The sequence below is a fragment of the Palaemon carinicauda genome, chromosome 40 (assembly GCF_036898095.1).
Source record: "Palaemon carinicauda isolate YSFRI2023 chromosome 40, ASM3689809v2, whole genome shotgun sequence".
NCBI lineage: Eukaryota > Metazoa > Arthropoda > Malacostraca > Decapoda > Palaemonidae > Palaemon > Palaemon carinicauda.
In genome coordinates, this window is record NC_090764.1 from 44,848,998 (window position 1) to 44,868,997 (window position 20,000).

The window sequence follows — 20,000 nt, forward strand, 5'->3', positions numbered from 1 at the left end:
TATAGGAATGAAAATGAATATGAGTAAAACTAAGATAATTTCAATGAAAATGCAGACAACAAATAGAGTCATGGACGAACCTATAGAGATTGTTAACGAATATACAGTATGGACATAGGACAGACAGTAAGTGTTTCCCCAGGACAAGAGACTGAAATTGAAGGGATAAGTATGGGATGAAGCTTTTCGTAAACAAAATGAGATTATGAAAATAAAATGCCACTTTCTTCAAAAAGAAAATTATTTAATCAGATGGTTATAGCAGTATTAACTTATGCATCAGAAACTTGGAGCCTTACTAACGCCTTAGAAAATAAGATGATTACAACCAAAATATTATGTAATGGGATTAACACTAAGAGACAGAGAACAACTACATGGATAAGAGCAAACTAAAGTAGAGGATATTTTAGCAATATGTAGGAAAAAGAAATGGACTCAGGCATGACACAAATGAGAATGACAGATAACAGATGGACATTAAGAATAACAGAGTGAGTCCCTAGAGATTGCAAAAGAAGCCAGGAAAGGAAGAGAAGACGATGGATTGACGAGCTAAGAAAATTTGAAGGTATTTAACTGGCATAGAAAACCCATAAGCAGAAGGGAATGGAAAGACGCGTCTGTGAACTTTGTCCTGCAGTGGAAAGGTACGACTGATGATGATGATGACATATATTTATATATGCTAATAAATATAAATATATGGACATATTATTTATAAGCACATATATAAATATATATATATATATATATATATATATATATATATATATATATATATATATATATATGCACAAACAATAACAACAAATGCAGCCGTTTCTAGTCCACTGCAGGACAAATGCCTCAGACATGTCCTTATTGATGTCTGGGGGTTGGCCAGTTTTCATCATCACGCTGGCCAATACGAATCAATGATGGGAGATTCTCGTCTGATCGCTCACAGCAACCTAGTATGGTTGGCCCTGACTAGCACAACTTTGCTGATCATACCGATAGGCAAACCCTTACACCACATTAAGACATCCCGTACTCTCCATTTCCTTATACATTTTGGATGAGCCTGTCACTACAAAACCTCATCCAAGCGATAGATAAAGAATTAGAAAAATAACCAGGATGTGGTAACGTCCCTGACTGGGGTTCCAGTCCCACTCAAACTCGTTAGTTCCTTTGGTTGGCTGCAACCTCACCATCCTTGTGAGCTCAGGATGGGGGGGGGGAAAGCCTATAGGTTTATCTGCTGAGTCATCAGCAGCCATTGCCTGGCCCTCCTTGGTCCTAGCTTGGATGGAGAGAGTACTTGGGCGCTGATCATATCCATATATGGTCAGTCTCTATGGCATCGTCCTGCTTGATAGGACAATGTCACTGTCCCTTGCCTCTGCCATTCATGAGCGGCTTTTAAATCTTTAAAGCGTAATTTCCATGATAGGATTCCACCCCAAGCATGGTAGACTAGATTGAATATACAGAGACCTTAACGTGTACAGATTTCCTTGGGTTCAAACTATTACATAATAAAAATTATTGGCATGCTTAGTTTATCCTCAAAGAACCAATTGAAAATAAATAGAATTTGCACATTTGATTATATTATTTAATTTTTTGTCTAACGTGGAATCTCGACTAAGCTAAGTCAAACTTGAGTGCATTGGAAATTCCAAAGAAAGCCTTTCTGCTACGGCAGATTTTCAATTTCCTCTAATAACATTTTTGGCAACTTTGAACTTGATTGAATGCAAAGTTTGAGTTCAAGATTTACAGAATACATGAAAAAACCGAAACTTCATAAATAGTCTAAATTAATTAACATGATTAGGACGAAGGAATTTAAAACTAATTATAATTATCTCATTTGAATAATCCATTTCTATTCCGCTCATCTTTCTCTTAAGACTCTCACTAGTCTGTCATAATTGGTGACCCTGCAGTGACCCACCAATTATGGCAGACTAGTGAGGGTCTTAACGGAGAGACGAGCGGAACAAAACTGACTTTATTCAAATGAGGTAACAAGCTTATATACAAATGGTTGAGGGTAACAATATTATGAAACCTTAACAATAAGAAACCTGCAATGGCAAGCTAAAACAGGTTTTTCTATTTACAGTGAAAGAGAGAGAGAGAGAGAGAGAGAGAGAGAGAGAGAGAGAGAGAGAGAGAGAGAGAGAGCATTACATTGTATTAGAGTGTAGGAAATATACGTGCATTACAATTACAAGTCATGAGATAAGAGATTTCTTCGACTTGCTAATTTGTCGCATTTCTCGTCTATGTTGACTGGGAAGAAGTGCTAGTCTTCGCTTCACTTCTTCAATAATATAATCAATATTAATAGACAGAGTTATTTTAGAAATCGCTGCAACTCATGCATCCATAAACATCGGCCCTCACACCCAAGGGCTGCAGTGTTGCTTATACAACTCTATCAAGTTTAAAGTTGATCATGGAACCAATAAAACAAGTTGTTGGACATGTTTAAACTTTAAAGTGGAGGATAGAGAAATGGTATATCATTAGCATTGGGAAAAAACGTAACTTCGTACGCCAGGGAAGGACTTCCCCCCAATCTTAAACACCAACGGGAAGAGCTCTTGTTACTTCAGTAATCATTCGGAGAAAAAAAAAAAAAAAAAAAAAAAAAAACTATACAAAACTTTGTTCGCTGCTTCTACGCTTCTGACGTCACCTTAAACAAAGTTCGTAGAACAAAGCCCGTCGTGTGGACGGAGCCTAACAAACAAATGCATAGTATCACAATGGGCTCCAATTATACATCTGCCTTTTCCCTTTTGAAGGGTCCACGTGTGCAAGAGTTTTATTGTGACCAGCCACAGACTGAGTCCGTGTAAGGGCTTTAACTCACAAACAAGGCAAAGTCAGCCAACGTTAGGCACCAAGCGGAAACCTTCGAATACTGAAATAGTATTTAAACAGTCATTAGTATCTTGATAAAATCATTGTAACTTTATGGAATACAAGTGAAAGTAAATAATTCAGATTAAGAAATGCGTCACTGAAACAAGAGGAAATGGCACCATTGTATGTCCACATTGCCTAAAGAATAAAACCTTGCCACCACCATCTTTTATATTCATTGAAGACAATAGGTTTCGAGAGCATGTACTGTATACATTCATCCGTTGCATTATCAACGGCAGCAATGACCTTTTCATAATAGTAATATTAAATGCAACTGATTCTAAGATTATTTTATTAATTTCTAGCTGTGAAGAAAGAGGCTGGAGGACGATGGATTTTTTTCATTTTTTTCACAGTTCTAATTCCATCATAAAGACTAGGTCTGGGTTTAAATCCAATTGACAGAGAAAAAAAAAAAAAAAACATTAATTCTCATCCTGTAACGTTACGAACTTTCTAATAAGATGAGTTTAAAAAATAAATGATTAAGAAATAAAAGAATAGAGCCTCTCCTATATTATGCCGTTGATGTCATCAATAAAACGAAAGTATTAAATCAAAATAAGTCTTTTCACCTTTTTTTTCGCGGTTATAATATGCATCTAAAGCTTATATATATGTGCGTGTGTATGTAAACATATATACACGTATGTACGTACACACACACGCGCGCACACACACACACACACACACACATATATATATATATATATATATATATATATATATATATATATATACACATGAACACTTATAGAATATGAGAAAGCTTTTGATTCAGTAAAAACCTCAGCAGTAATGAAAGCCCCTCAAAAACAAGGAGTGGAAGAATCTTATGTTAGGACATTTGAAGATATCTATACAGGAAGTACATCAATCCTAAAACTACATAAAGATAGTAAGAAAATTCCGATTGAGAAAGGAGTTACACAGGGAGACCCCATTTATCCTACATTATTCACAGCATATCTAGAAGAAGTTTGTAAGAATTTAGATTGGAGAAATTTAGGAATTAATATTAAGGGGGAATACCTTAACGACTTAAGATTTGCAGATAACATAGTTGTCTTTAGTGAATCATGGGAAGAATTACACAAGATGAAAAATGTAAATAGAAAGAGCAGAAATGTAGGACTGAAAATGAATATGAGTAAACCTAAAATAATGTTCAATGAAAATGCAGAGACAGCAAATAAAGAGTAATGAACGAACCTCTAGAGATTGTTAATGAATAAATGTACTTAGGACAGGCAGTAAGTGTTTCTCGAGGACAAGAGACTGAAATCAAAAGAAGGATAATCAAGGAATAGAAAGCTGTTTGGTAAATAAAATAAGATTATGAAACGTAAAATGTCGCTTTCTCTAAAGATAAAAGAATCAAAGGAGATGATCCTACCGGTATTAACATATGCATCAGAAATTTGAAGCCTTACTAAAGCCTTAGAATATAAGCTAGTTATAACTCTAAGAGCTATGGAAAGAATAATGATGGGAATAACACTAAAAAACAGTAAAAGAGGAACATGGATAAGACAGGAAACTAAAGTAAAGAATATTTTAACATTTAAGAAAAAGGAATGGACATGGGAAGGATTCATAATGAGAATGACGGATAACAGATGGACACTAATAGTAACAGAATGGGTCCCTTGAAGAGAAGGAATAGGAGACGATGGATTGGCGAACAAAGAAAGTTTGCGGGTGTGGACTGGTACAGATAAACCATCAACAAACGCAGGTGGAAGAACGTGTCCCAGGACTTTGTTCTGCAATGGAGTAGTAATGGTTTATGATGATGATGATGAAAGTTTAGGAAATGAAAAATGAAGTACAAAGCCTGAGAAGAATGTTAAAATGAGGAAACATTTATTACATCCTTCCATCACATCTTGATTATTTTACTAAAGAAAAATCGTATATTTTAATGAGAACTCCTCAGCTCCCGACGTCACTCTCGTTTTTAGTCTTATTTTTGTGTTGAACAAAGAAGACGTTTTCTTCACCATTGTTTTCCTCTGAATATTTTTAGTGAGGCTGAATGACGTCAGTCAAAGAGAGGATTTTTTCTTTCCCCGAAGTATATTTAGAAATATCCGGGACACAAGTCCACGAAAATAGCGTAGACGTTTGTCGTCTAAAAGCCCATGATATTGATCGATATTTGCCTTATGAAAGGTGTTTTTATTTGCTTATAAAATCTAAATATCATTAAGAAACTAACGATTTTCTTCCACTAAACCAAATAGATCAACTTTAAAGGGACATTTAAAAAAAAAAAAAAAAAATTCCAACATAATGACAAACTATGTTTTCCAGCATGACTCAAATGTTAAAAAGAGTCGGGTTTCAGTTCCAGTATCATCTCAAGAGCTGTGCACCACAACACAAACCCCCAACTGTGGTGTCCAGCCGCAGCAGTAACCTGCCCAGTAAATAGCTTAAAATCACGGTCCCAGGCTATTATCGATTTGCCGCCAAGCCAATGCAAGGCGAACACGTTACCATTGTACAATCCAGAAGGCTAGTTTTTTTCAGAATGACTGTTCAATAAACGTGTCAATGATTACAAAAAAAAAAAAAGTTATATATATGTATTATGAGAACATTTCCTCAAAATAGCCAAATGTCATGAGCATAACAAACTCTGGACATTTCAAATCAATCAGTAAAAAAAAAAAAAAAAAAAAAAAAAAAAAAAAAAAAAAAAAAAATCAGAGAGATAGAATATGAAAATCTTGTTAGCTAGCTGACATATCTACTGTTTGGGGGACTTTAATTTATTCGAACTAATATTATTCATTTAAGGCTAATTGTCAACTTCCGTATCTAAACGTGTACCAACTGTGTCTAAGATACTGGACTCATTATTTTTAAAGAGCGTTTTTAATTTTATAAAGATAAATGGGACACTAATATGAATTTACATAAATCTATTCTATTGGATCTTAGATCGTGGCATATCTATATTTCTATGGTATCAAATTTATCATATTTCCATGAATAAATCTATTTTTTTCCCCTTTTCATCACCAACTTTAATAAGATTATATCAAGGTTCTAGCTATGAGCAATGCTGATGTATGAAAGAATCGTAGATAGATGAGTATAAGTGAAAAAAAATTCTTCAAAGTTCTTTGAGACGGTTTGGTCATATTGAGAGAATGGGTTAAAACAGAATGATGAAATACCTATTAGTGTGTGTAGACACAAATACACACATAAATAGGCCTATATACACACAAGCAAACACATATATATATTTATGTTTATTTATATATATATATATATATATATATATATATATATATATATATATATATATATATATATATATATATATAAACATATAAATACACATATACATATATATATGTATATGTATGTATATATGTATATATATACACATATATACACATATCCATATATACATATACATACACATATCCATATATATACATATATATACCCAATATATATATATATATATATATATATATATATATATATATATATATATATATATAAATATATATATATATACATATATATATATATACATATATAATATATATAAATATATATATATATATATATATATATATATATATATATATATATATACATATATATATAAATATATATATATATATATATATATATAATCTATTTTTTTTGGACCATAGTATCCCACATAGATGATGGAGGATAAAGAGGAGAATGAAAATCATTCTTTCTCCAGCTTTTTTCTATTTTCTGTCCTTAAACATAAAAGGAATATGACTGAGTAGTGCCCTTTAAGATATAAGGGGGATAACTCTAAACTCAGCCTTTAGAGAATTTAACAGATCTTTGATGCCCCTTCGTGGCTTGACAAGACAGCCATCATTTCAGAGATTATGACGTAGGAATTGGCCAATAGAGTCTGTTGACCCAAAATTTAATTATCTGCGGGAAAATTGCTTCCTTTCAATAGCATCATTAATAAGGCTAAATATAACACATGTTTTGCAGAGGATGAATTCCCGTGGTTTGGAGTTTCCAAACCAGAAATCAGGTCATGGCGATTAGAAGAGATAAATCTTACAGCGAGGAGGTATTACCGATTGAAGTCTTCAATGTCGAGTAGTTTTTACGAGAAAAGACGATGATAAAGTTCCATAAAGAAAAACGTAAAGAAATATGTCAATGATAACTTTGTTAGGAAAGCAACATTACCAGGCAGTCACCATAGTCAAGCCGTATTAAAAGAACCGAACGAATGTTCCTTATTCACATTTGAGTGTATCAAATATTTTCCACTGGAGAATGGATAATACGTTTTATTGAAGATTCTTAAAAATTGTGGCTGAATAAAAAGATACAATTTTTATAACAATCTGTTTGATTGTTCTTTGGTGTAGTACTGACTCCCAACGGGTATTTTGATATGAAACATTCCATCACAAGTGACTGATATCAGATTTCATATATACTGTAGTTAATTTAGAGTGGTTAGATTAGGACATATTTAAATTGGGTTTAGAATCACAAACAAATATCTCTGAGAGATCTAAAGTACTTCAGTGCCAGGAATGGAAATTAGGGAACCTAACTTGTCAAACAGTAATAGCAACTACGATGAAAGGTACATCCGAAAGGATTTTAATACTGGGTAGCATACTCTCGAGTTAGACACATCTGTGTACTGGACAGAGTCCATCAAGTTGAAAATTGTGATTTACATTATTTCGTAATAAAATACTGCCTTTTAAAACATTCTTCTGTTCAAATTACTATATTTTAATTATTTGAGTTAAGTATATGTATTAAAATACTACTCCAAATCGTAACTTTCTAAATTCCTCGGACTGGATGCTTAACGTTACATGTATACTGTAATTCCTATGAACGCATTAACGTATATGAATATATCCTCAAATCTATGTAATATTTCACTGGATCAAAAAAAACTATTCTTTAATTTGGTTCTTTTGACCTTTATCGAGATTCAAACGTTTGCAGATAAATATTCTATTTCCATTCCATCTCTGACTAACAAATTCTCTCTGATAAGAATTAGTGATTATTCTTAATTACACTACTAATAAAAGGCTTAATATCTTAAGTGCTCAAGTTCAAAGGATTGCAGAAAAGAAAAGCGTTTAAGGACAAATGCTAAATTCTTAAAAGATAGATTACGTCTAAAAAATTACCGTCATTGGAAATTATTAAGGATTTCAAATGCTGAAAAACTTCCGATTCTTTTCCATTTTTATTATGATTCCCTTGTGAACAGGATTTAATCATTTCTGACATTTGCATTCAAATTTTCATCCCTTTTAACAGATTTTAGCTTCAATACATTCTCAGAATGAGACTAAATCATTGCGCATATATATATATATATATATATATATATATATATGTGTGTGTGTGTGTGTGTGTGAGTGTGTGATATATATATATATATATATATATATATATATATATATATATATATATATATATATGTATATGTATACAATATAAGTTTATACATATATATACACAACATACATAAACATCTCTCTCTCTCTCTCTCTCTCTCTCTCTCTCTATATATATATATATATATATATATATATATATATATATATATATATATATATATATATATATGTATATATATATTTTTGGGCTCAAGCCATGTCGTCCTGATGGAAGTTCCTAAAGTAGCTTTCTAAGGGATATATGTTACTACAGCGATATTCCCAGAGTATTAAACCTTCAGGTATCCAGAATTCTAACTCTTGGCGCGAATATCCTTCAATTTTCTCTCAAGGATATCGCATAATATCAGAGGACGTACTCTTGACACGCCATATAGCAATCTGCACCCCTAATAGCGTTTACGCTTCGAGGGGAACGTGGCAGAATAGAAGGGGAGCCATATCAAGGTTACCCCAGTTTTCGTACTACTATTGACCACCACAACAGCGCCATTCCCAAGATGGCGGACATTCCTAATTTTTGTAGCGATTTTGCTCAGTGGTGTTCCCTGTTGATCTAACTTTTCGATCAAATTGCAAGGATTATTATTATGCATTCCCTAACTTCTTTCGCCATCGAAAAGTTGAGTATTGGGTCTTTACAATGAGTAACTTTTAGCTCCTGTTTCACAGTGAAACTAGAGTAATTTATTGTGTTTAGAAGCTAAGCTTGATACCGGAGGCGCCATGGGCGCTGTCGTTCGTTAGGCATGTGTTACTTAGTTAGTAGAACGACTTCCCAGTTTTAAATAGCATTAATTAATTAATTAACTATGTAAGCTATTTAGGCAAATTATACTTGTAAAGATATTTATAATGTGCATAAATTTCCTTTCTATGTCGATCGTATAGAGTTTCGATGAGTGAGGTAACTGAGATCTCGTCTCGCCTAGGTAACCTAACCTAGACGTTTTATTATACGTTCAGACATTTCCTCAGTTACCCTCGTGTATTGTGTTATCAATTCATGTAGAGATAGTTATGTCTTAGAGACACGTCTCCAAAATGGGGATTTAAGGGTAATCCCTCCTTCCCTCTGAGCGTAGCCTTATGCTACAACCCTAGTGGGTCGGCCTCGAATTTTCAATTCAGGCATGACTAGCCTACGGTTTTTCTGCCTTTCCCCTGTAACCGCAGATGCAGGTTTTTGGGTTTGGGCCAGAACCTCAGAGTATTTAGTCTGTGGTCGGTAGCTGACAAGCAAGGTGAATAGAATTCCTCTGCTAGGTTAGGCTGCCGACATAGGAGGCTAGACCTCCCTAGGCCACTCCTGAAGGTCTGTACGATATGATACCTTCTCCTTGTGGCCTAGCAGACTAGTCCTGTCCCGGCAGACCCTAAGCTGAAGAATAGAATTCTTCTATTGCTTAAGGGACACCGGCACTAGAACCCCGTTCCTTTATTATTTAGAGGTGGCGGCGAGGGTGCTACCATCTTCTTTATTGTATTAGTCTAACCCTAGGCTAGGGAATAGAATTCTTTAGCCACATGGGATAGTTCTAATACAGGAACGGAGTTTCGTTAGGTGAGGCAGGAAAGGCTATACGGCCGGCTCCTGCCGTACCTTATTCAGGACCCTCTTTTCCCTCCCTCTCTATCCCTTTATGTTGGCAGCTCCCTGCAACCTTTCCGTTCCCGGTGTGTTGCCGGGACCGACCAGACTCCCTCTCTACAGCCGTTGTCCGACTGCCAGTAGCTATATCAGCGGCAGGCAGCCATGACAGCTGCCGGCCGGCAGTCATGGCAACTGCTGGCCGGCAGTCATGACAACTGATGGCCAGCAGCCATGACAGCTGCCGGCCGGCGGTCATGATAACTGCTGGCAGGCAGCCAGGGCGGCTGCTGGCCGGCAACTGGTGGCCATGTTGGCAGTGAGTGGGAAGTCCCTTCTGTTACCAAGGTTCTTCAGTTCTCCCTTGGACTGCTAGCAACAGCTTCTGTTGCCGGGGTGCTGCCTGCCAGGCCGGCACAGATTGGTACTGACTCAACCGGCAGCACGCCGACTGTACTGATACTGCCGGCCAGCAGGGTATAGGCAGGACCTTGCTGGCAACAGTACTGTAGCTGGATGAAAGCTTGAATGTTACATTCTCCCCTTCCATTTAAACCTTCTTTCTGGAGAAAGGTAGTAAAATTAGATTTTTACATCCATATTTACAGTATACATACACAGTATTAAGTAGCCTTATATCCATGCTATCTCTATCTCTTTTAGCTAGCAGGATGGATGTGCTGGCAAGAGCTAGCTATGCCGACGACATGCGGCTGAACTACAGTATATGTTTATACAGGTAGTCAGTATATTTGCAGCATAGGATATACTGCAAATAGAAAGCTACGGTATATATTATACTAGTAGTGATTTCCAATATATCTTGAGTATCCATACCCAAGTATTTGTGGAACCCAATCTCATATTGAAAGAATATAATTTCTTCAATATTCTGATTAGAAATCAGTCTTCAGATTACCCTGCAATATTAAAATTTTTAAGGACTGGAGATTACACTCCTAACCATTAAAGGGCAGAGCCCTTATCCTTGAGTCTCCCTGATCAGGAAACTCTATGATTTAATATTGTAAGGGAGGCCACAACAAATAGGTTGGGTGGGATACACAAATATATGTCTTTATTTTCCCCAGTCCAGTTGGCGTCATGCCAGCTGGACCGTGCAGTCGAATGCTTCCCATAAAGGCAGCACATGGGCTGGATCTCACTATATATAATTATACAGTAGCCAGTAATTTGCAATACGGTACATACTGCAAATAGAAAACTACAGTACGATTATACAGTAGTTATTTTTAACATATCTTGGGTACCCTTGTGCGAGCTTCTACTGGTGCCGCTCTTATATTGAAGGAATAGTGTTTCTTCATTATGCTGATTGAGAAATCAGTCATCCTTACCCCACAGTGTTTAGAATAAAAGGGACAGTGAATTATACACTTCTCTACCCCTAGGGGTGAGAACCCCCTTTTAGTTGAAGTTCCTTTGATAAGGGAATCTCCTCACATCTAAAACCGAGGAGAGGTAACAACATTTGCTTGCGGAGGATACACAAGTATGTGTCTCCTACTATCCCTTTATAGCTTGCTATCCTAAGCTATTCTGTTAAAATACGACTTTTGATATATTGGTTATCAGTGAGAGAATCAATCGTATACTCATCTGTATTCCTTTCTTTACAGGAGGAATACCAGATGTCATGTGTTGCAGTCTTCTGCAAAACTAAGAGTAAGTGTTTTTACGGTCATAATGCATGCAGGTTTCATGCCCCCTGCAATATTATTTCCGTACCCCTACGTTATTGGAACCCGCAGGCTTGCAAGGTATGTCGGACCTTATTGTCCGAGGGTTTCAAGAATCCCAAGTCAGTCAAGACTAGGGATGCAGCTCGTTTCAAATTACGCAACTGGGTGAGAGGCTTTCAGGAAATCTCTCCGGGACCTTACCTGCCTAATGACAGGATGCGTAGGATACTATTTCCAACAGCAAGTAAGGAAATAGTGGTACCCCAGACACGAGGTACATCTCCCGACGGCCAGATAGCCTTTGGGAAGGAGGGCAGAAAGCGCCAACGGGAAGAAGGGGAGAAGGTAGGGTTGGAATTGTCTCCGTCTATGCCGGCTCTAGAGCCAGCGACATTGATGTCTCCGCCTTCTAACCCCTCCATTAGATGGAATGGACCAGTTATGGGCCCAAGTGAAGAATCCAATAGAAAACTTGCACAAACGGGACGAAAAGCCGGTAGCGAAATGCAATGTAGAGCCTAGTGAAGCTCCACTTGTCGCTCTCCAGGGGTCATACAAACGACCCATAAATCAAGACCTTCTGACATGCTCCAAAACCAATAACTGGAGGTTTGCAGAGCTGATGACAATTTTAAACGGCAAACTCTACATCTCGGAGAAGATGGGTGCTGTTCCTTTGGACAAAATCCAGTTTTGGCCAAGCTTTGACGCTTTCCCTAACTATTTAGTTTGACTGAAGTATGAACTAAGGTCAAGAAAAGGAACGGAATCAAAGGAGGTTATGATTCTCGACCATGATAAAGCACAGGCTATTCTATCAAATAGCATAAAAAAGGCGGGTTACTCGGTGTTGAAGGTATTCACACCAGGTAACAGGCACTCTTCCTTTCTTGCTCCTGCTTCAATTTCATTCACCTTTATGGAGAAAGCCTTTAAATATGTCACCGAGGCAGTGGAGGCAGGTAAACCATGTCCTACACTTGAGGAGTGCAAGCCTCTGTCACTAGCCTTTCCCAGTCAGAAGAAGAATTGGAAGGAAGCCCACTTAACCTTTTCAGTAGGAAGACTTGAGGCGGATGTCGCCAGTCGACAATTTAAGGAAAACCTCCCAAAATTATCCGAGTTTCTCTTACATGACGAACAAGAGACAAAGGAGAGACTTGCAGCCTCCCTATCTCTACAAAACTACATAGAGTTCTGTTCAGCTCATCAAGACACCCCAGACATGCTCAAGGTCTTAGCTAAAATACATATGGCTACCTTAGTAAAAGACCTTTATGCCTTTGTAAAGGCTAGAAGAACATGTAGGGAGTTTGTGTTCGCTACGGCGCCAGCAAAACACAAAACAAGGAAGCTAATATCTTCCAACATCTGGGGTAAAGACCTCTTTCCAGACGAGGTAGTCAGGAAAGTGATTAAGAACGCCACCACGGAGAAAGTAGGACTTCTACAAAAGTGGGGCATCCTTTTAAAAAGGGAGTCTTCCACGGTTGTGGGTCCCCAACCTAAGAGGAAGACGGAAAGGTCTGGAAATTCACTTCCGGCTGTTCAACAACATCCCACAGTTGCAGTGACCGCGCTGCCACAGGCAGGTGGTCGAAAATATAATCCTAATAATCAGTCGAAGCATAGAGATGCTTCTGGTAGGAGGGAGGTTCCTTTAGGATCGCTGGACCTTCGATCCTAGGGTCCATGGCCTAATCAAGATGGGACTAAGATGGGAGGTAAAGATGTCTCTACCACCATTTCCTCAACTCCTCCTATAATCCAAAACCCTCCTGGACGAGTTTACCTGAGAACTCTAGAGCATACAAGTGGTAAGGAAACTATAGTCCATCAAATTCCAGGGAAGGCCGTTGAGTGTCCACGAGAAGGAATCAAGAAACTCAGTGTCATTCCGGACTTGTCGCCACTCAACAAGTCCAAATAAAACAACGAGTTCAGAATGTTAATCCTTCTGAAGATAAGGACCCAGTTGCAAAAAGGGGTGCTCGCAGTCTTACCAGACCTGAAAGACGTCTATTGGCAGCTTCCAGTCAATCATCCCCTCCCCTCCTATCTAGGATTCAAGTTACACAAGGTAACGTATTTCCTAGGAAAGACACTTGTCGGACTAGACACAGTCCTAAATATCTTCATAAAATTGGCAAACACAGTCACGCAATAATTAAGCCTAGGAAAGGTTTAGGCAACAATGTTCTGGACGAGAGGCTGGGGTGGGCAGCACCCAAGGTGGCTGGTCTATGAACATCCAAGGAAATGATCCGGTCCCTGGAACATCACGGATGCAAGATTAGTTTCAAGAAGTCTCGATTCCCTCCAGCTCAAGAGTTTCAATGGCGAAAAAGCCATTGAAGACTGTGGTCACACCAACTCTCCTTTCCTTTGGGAATGTAAAAGGAGATTGCAAGGTCGGTCACGAGACTCTGGTAATCAGTCAGATTCCCAAAACGTGAACACTGAGGAGCTCTGATCTCTCTCCAGTTCGCAATAGAGACAGACCCAGTGCTAAGAGCATTGCTGCAAGATGCGTTAGGAGTCTGGAGAAAACAAGCATCAAACGCTCAAAGAGATCTAAAAAGACCGATATCGGTCCTTCCTTAATCGCTTCCCTAACAAAGGTCAAAGCCCGAAAGTCCCAAGACCATGTTGGTCCTGTCATGAGGGGAGAAACTCTCTCCACGCAGATCAGATTGTCTACGGCTGATCTGGGACTCCGAAGCGATAACGAGACGATGCAATCGACGATGCTAGAGAACGTCTCACACAGTCTAGGTGTAGTTGACCATCCCTTCCCTAAAGGGATGGCACCTGTCAGCAATTCATGTATAATTGATCCGCAATGTGACAGTGGATGCTCTGATAGGTTCAAGCTGATAGAGTTAGAATGGTCCAAGGACGCAGACCTATTTTCTCCCAGATGGGAACAAGTCCCCAAACTGCAGTCCGACCTCTTCATTACGAGCGTCGTCAAGGAACTACCTCGATACGTAGCCCCATACGAGGATCTTCTAATAAAAATGACAGACATCATGACTCTGAAATGGAAGGGATCGACTTAGAATTTCCAGTTCATCCCATCCAATGCCCTGCTGAAGGTCCTCAATATGCTGAGATCCTTCAAGGGAGGAGTAGCTCTGTAGGCTCCCAAGTAGCCCAAGAGCAATCTGTCCTCTTTGAGGAAGGAACGGAGGCTGAGGCTGTCCCTAGTTCTGAACCCAGGACTACTTCAGATGGTTCGGAGATTAATTGCCTTCGATTTATTACAGAGAACCCGAACCCTTCATTGCATGATTTTCTTGCCCTAGAGGTTGGGAAAAGATTTGGGATCTCAAAAGGCAATATAGAATTCTTAGAAGAATACAAGTCTAAGTCAACTAGAAGACAATATGAGTTATCATGGAAAAAGTGAGTTGCTTTCATAAAAGCAAAAAGACCGAAAGAGATTTCAATGAACTTCTGTCTGTCCTTCTTTATCCATCTTCATAACCAAGGTTTGGCGACCAATACGATAACTACGTGCAAGTCAGCCTTGACTAGACCTCTTCTATATGCTTTTCAAGTGGACTTGGCGAATGAGATCTTTAATAAGATCCCGAAGGCATGTGCAAGGCTTAGGCCTGAAGCACCACCAAAGCCCATCTCTTGGTCTTTGGACAAGGTCCTACATTATGCCTCATCCAAGAACAATGAAGATTGTTCGCTTAAGGATCTAACCTAAAAGGTTATTTTTCTGTTCGCTATAGCCTCAGGGGCTAGTTAGTGAAATAGTGGCCCTATCTAGAGATGAGGGCCACATTCAGTTCGCAGAAGCAGGAGAACTGAATCTCTTCCCTGATCCAACCTTTCTCGCTAAGAATGAGCCACCCACTAAAGGTGGGGTCCCTGGAGAATCTGCCCTCTGAAGGAAGATGTCTCTCTATGTCCGGTAGTGTCTAAAGGTCTATCTTCGTAGAACTTCAGACTTCAGGGGAGGACAGCTCTTTAAAGGAGAAACCTCTGGATCAAACTTATCCCTAAAACAACAGAGGGCGAAGTCACCTACTTTATTCGTAGAGCGGATCTTGACAGTACTCCCGCAGGTCATGATCCGAGAAAGCTTGCTTCATCACTGAACTTCTTTCAGTATATGGACTTTGAGCGTCTTCGTTCATACACCGTATGGAAATCATCCAGAGTGTTTTACAAACACTATGTGAAACAGGTCCACGAACTGAAACACTATGTAGTGGCGTCAGATAGTGTATTAAAACCTGCCCCCTAATTACTGTCATAAACAGTTAATTGCTTGGGACTTCGGATGTCCTTGCTCATATACTGGATGAGAATCATCCAGAGTGTTCTACAAACACTATGCTAAGCAGGTCCATGAACTGAAGCATTAAGTGGTGACGACGGGTAGAGTATTTAACCTGCCATCTAATTCTGCGATGAACAGCTAATTGACTGGGACTGTCAATTAAAGGGAGAAGGGGTCATCTCTTTTAGTGTGACCTCCTTTGAAAAAGTGTTACCATGGTGACTCTAACTCTGTTAAAAAATCCCAGGTGTGGAATTATACAGATAGCACTAGTGCCGTGTGTACGTAGTACGCAGTGTCGATAGAAGGTAACCGGTACATAAATTATGAAGAGAAATTTTATTATAAATTTTCTTCAATCTGAGAGTGGCACTCATCATTTCTTTCTTCTCAAGAAAGAAATATAATCTCCGTACATGTTAATGTATAATTCCGTTATCATGCTACATTCATTTTACTTTCTAATTCACTTAGTCATTTATTGAAAATAAATGTCTATTAGAATGTAATTCTGTCCTAATTCGCCCGACAATTGCATGATTTAAAGTCCAGAGTATGTACTCTTCATATATTTGTATACTCACAATGGATATAAGAAACACTGATAAGTATTCAGCAATATACACAAACTACGAGACGGTTTGTACATCCAGTGTATACTTGTGTTTGTTCATACAATATATGCTAACCTTGAGACCTCTTTTCTACTGTCTAAAATGACTCTTCCCTGTAGGGGGCAGGAAGCACTAACATCGTGTATGTTTAGTGATAATGACGGATAATGGTAACGTCATTTGTCTCGATTGGTCCAAATGATCATAGAAATGTTGTCCCAATGTTAAGGCACTGATGAAAATCCACAGATACACTAATGCTCTGGTATGCTTCCATAAGGACGACATGGCTTGAGCCCAAAAAACGGATTTTGAGCGAAGCGAAAAATCTATTTTTGGGTGAGATCGCCATGTCGTCCTGATGGACCCACCCTTCTTTTCTAATAGAAAAGATCTTCACAGTATCCCTCCCTGAGGTATTGTATCTGTAGTACCATGCTCAAGGCTACAAGGAATGTCCGCCATCTTGGGAATGGCACTGTTGTGGTGGTCAATAGTAGTACGAGAACTGGGGTAACCTTGATACGGCTCCCCTTCTATTCTGCCACGTCCCCCTCGAAGCGTAAACGCTATTAGGGGTGCAGATTGCTATGTGGCGTGTCAAGAATACGTCTTCTGATATTATGCAGTATCCTTGAGAGAAAATTTAAGGATATTCGCTCCAGGAGTTAGAATTCTGGGACCTGAAGGTTTAATTCTCTGGGAATATCACTGTACTAACATATATCCCTTGGGAAGCTACTTAAGGAACTTCCATCAGGACGACAAAATCCATTACATGTATATATACAGTATATCTATATATATAGTATAAATATATATATATATATATATATATATATATATATATATATATATATATATATATACAGTATATATATATATATATATATATATATATATATATACACATATATATGTATATACAGTATATATAGTATATATATACAGTATATATATAGTATACATATATATATATATATATATATATATATATATATATATATATACATATATATATATATATATATATATATATATATATATATATACACGCATATATGTTCTTTATTAAAGATAAATTGATAACCAAATAATGTTTAAAACCTCTGAAATTTATATTTCCGGCCATTTGATCCTCGGTTGGAATTAATAACATTTTTCCCCTAACGAGGAAAATACCAGTTATATCAATATCAAACATCTATCCCACATTTCAGATATATATTTTTCCACATAGTTACCCAATTTTATTTCGCTGATATTGCTTTTCTTCTTCCTGCATTTGGTGCATTAGAGAGAAGCTGTTACCCAAAGCACACGTATATTATATATATATATATATATATATATATATATATATATATATATATATATATATATATATATAGAGATATATATATATATATATATATATATATATATATATATATATATTTATATATATATATATATATATATATATATTTATATATATATATATATATATATATATACATATGTAAATATATATATATAAATATATATATATATATATATATATATATATATATATATATCTTTGATAATAATAATAATAAAAGTAATAATAATAATAATAATAATAATAAAAATATTATCTTGATAATAGTAATAATAATAATAATAATAATAATAATAATAATAATAGTAGTAGTAGTAGTAGTAATAATAATAATGCTATGAGAAGGTCAATATTAAGATTTGCAACACTAATCAAAACTAGCTAAATCTTATCAATCTCCTTATTTTAAAGAAATTATTAAATACATTGCTACGAATATTTCTTCATTTTACCAAGGGGAAAACCTGTGAAATCTTAAATTCCACTAAGCACAGATGAAAACGCTTTTATAAACTGGTATTGATTTTGATTACCGCATTACAAATGTTTAACTACTGTATTTCCGTAATAAAAGATAAAAACTATTTCGATTCTTTTATAACAATATGTAGCTCATTAATCAAGAATTAACACGGATCTCTCTCTCTCTCTCTCTTTTTTTTTTTGTCCAGGATATAATAATGAGAGCCCGATTACGTTTACATATATCAATTACTCATTCGATGTGGCTTTTGAATGAACCCACATTAACATGAAATTGTATAATTCATCCCACTATTTTGACTATATTCACAGAAAAAAATACATACCTTAATTTAATATCTCTTCTGATCTATTTTTTTTCTTTTAATGGTTATAATTTAACAAAGCTTCAGTGTCTGAATTCAAAACAAAGAATTACTATTCACTGTTAAAATATTTCATTTTTCCTTGTTTCCTTTCCTCACTGGGCTATTTTCCCGCTTGGAGCCCCTGGGCTTATAGCATTCTGCTTTTCCAACTAGGGTTGTAGCTTAGCAAGTAATAATAATAATAATAATAATAATAATAATAATAATTTCAAAATAATAATAATAATAATAATAATTAAATAATAGTAATAATAATAATAATAATAATAATAATAATAATAATAATAATAATAATACTGTTAGATGCACATCAATTATTTCTTCTGGCAACTACAGACTTTTTATTCACTGTACTTAATCACATTACGAATATGTGGATGTCGAGTTAAGCAAATCCTGCCTAGCTTTAAAAATCTATAGTTCCAGATTATTCTCTTATGATTTTCACAAGCATCAAACCCGACCTCTGACCTAAAACGCCGAAAGCTATAGTTTTCACGGGAAGGTTTTGCATTTATAACAACTGAATGCGGCCACACTTTTGATTTTACATTTAAACCGGGATGCGAGGTCAGGCTGGTGTAAAATTGGGCCATTATGTATGCACGCATTTTTTATACATTCAAATATATTACATCATACGGAAATCCTTTCATTTGGGAATGACAGCACATGAAATGATTTTTTAAAAAATAGATTTTGAAATAAAAGTATGTTTCATTTTCATTAGATTTGTTCTCGCATATTATACATTGCATTCGTTGTGCATATGGCCAAATGTTTTTCTTGAAACTCAAGAAGTAAACAATAAAAAAACAAACACACACACACACACATAACAGACGAATCTCTCGACATCTCCGAAAGTCAATATTCTTTATCAGTTGAAATTAAGAAATAAAAACATTAATAAGCAATGCTATTTAGCAATTTAAGGAATTTGTAAAACTTATAACTAAAAATTATTAACAAAGTCACAATATCATGGAATCTAATCCCCAGTAACGATTGTCATTTGTTTTACAATGACCATACTAGATAATGTGGTGAACACCGGAAACCTCCATATTATTTCAATATTTGTCAGAATTATCCAAAATGTACAAATGTACTCATTTTGCATCGATTCTATAGCACATCCGCATATATATATATATATATATATATATATATATATATATA

General features: G+C 36.3%; 1 protein-coding gene across 2 annotated transcripts in view; it reads right to left on the bottom strand.

The window, feature by feature from the left end:
• LOC137631746 (neurofilament heavy polypeptide-like) overlaps positions 1 to 20,000 on the bottom strand; it is a 674,888-nt gene that overhangs the window by 220,437 nt on the left and 434,451 nt on the right. The window lies entirely within an intron of this gene.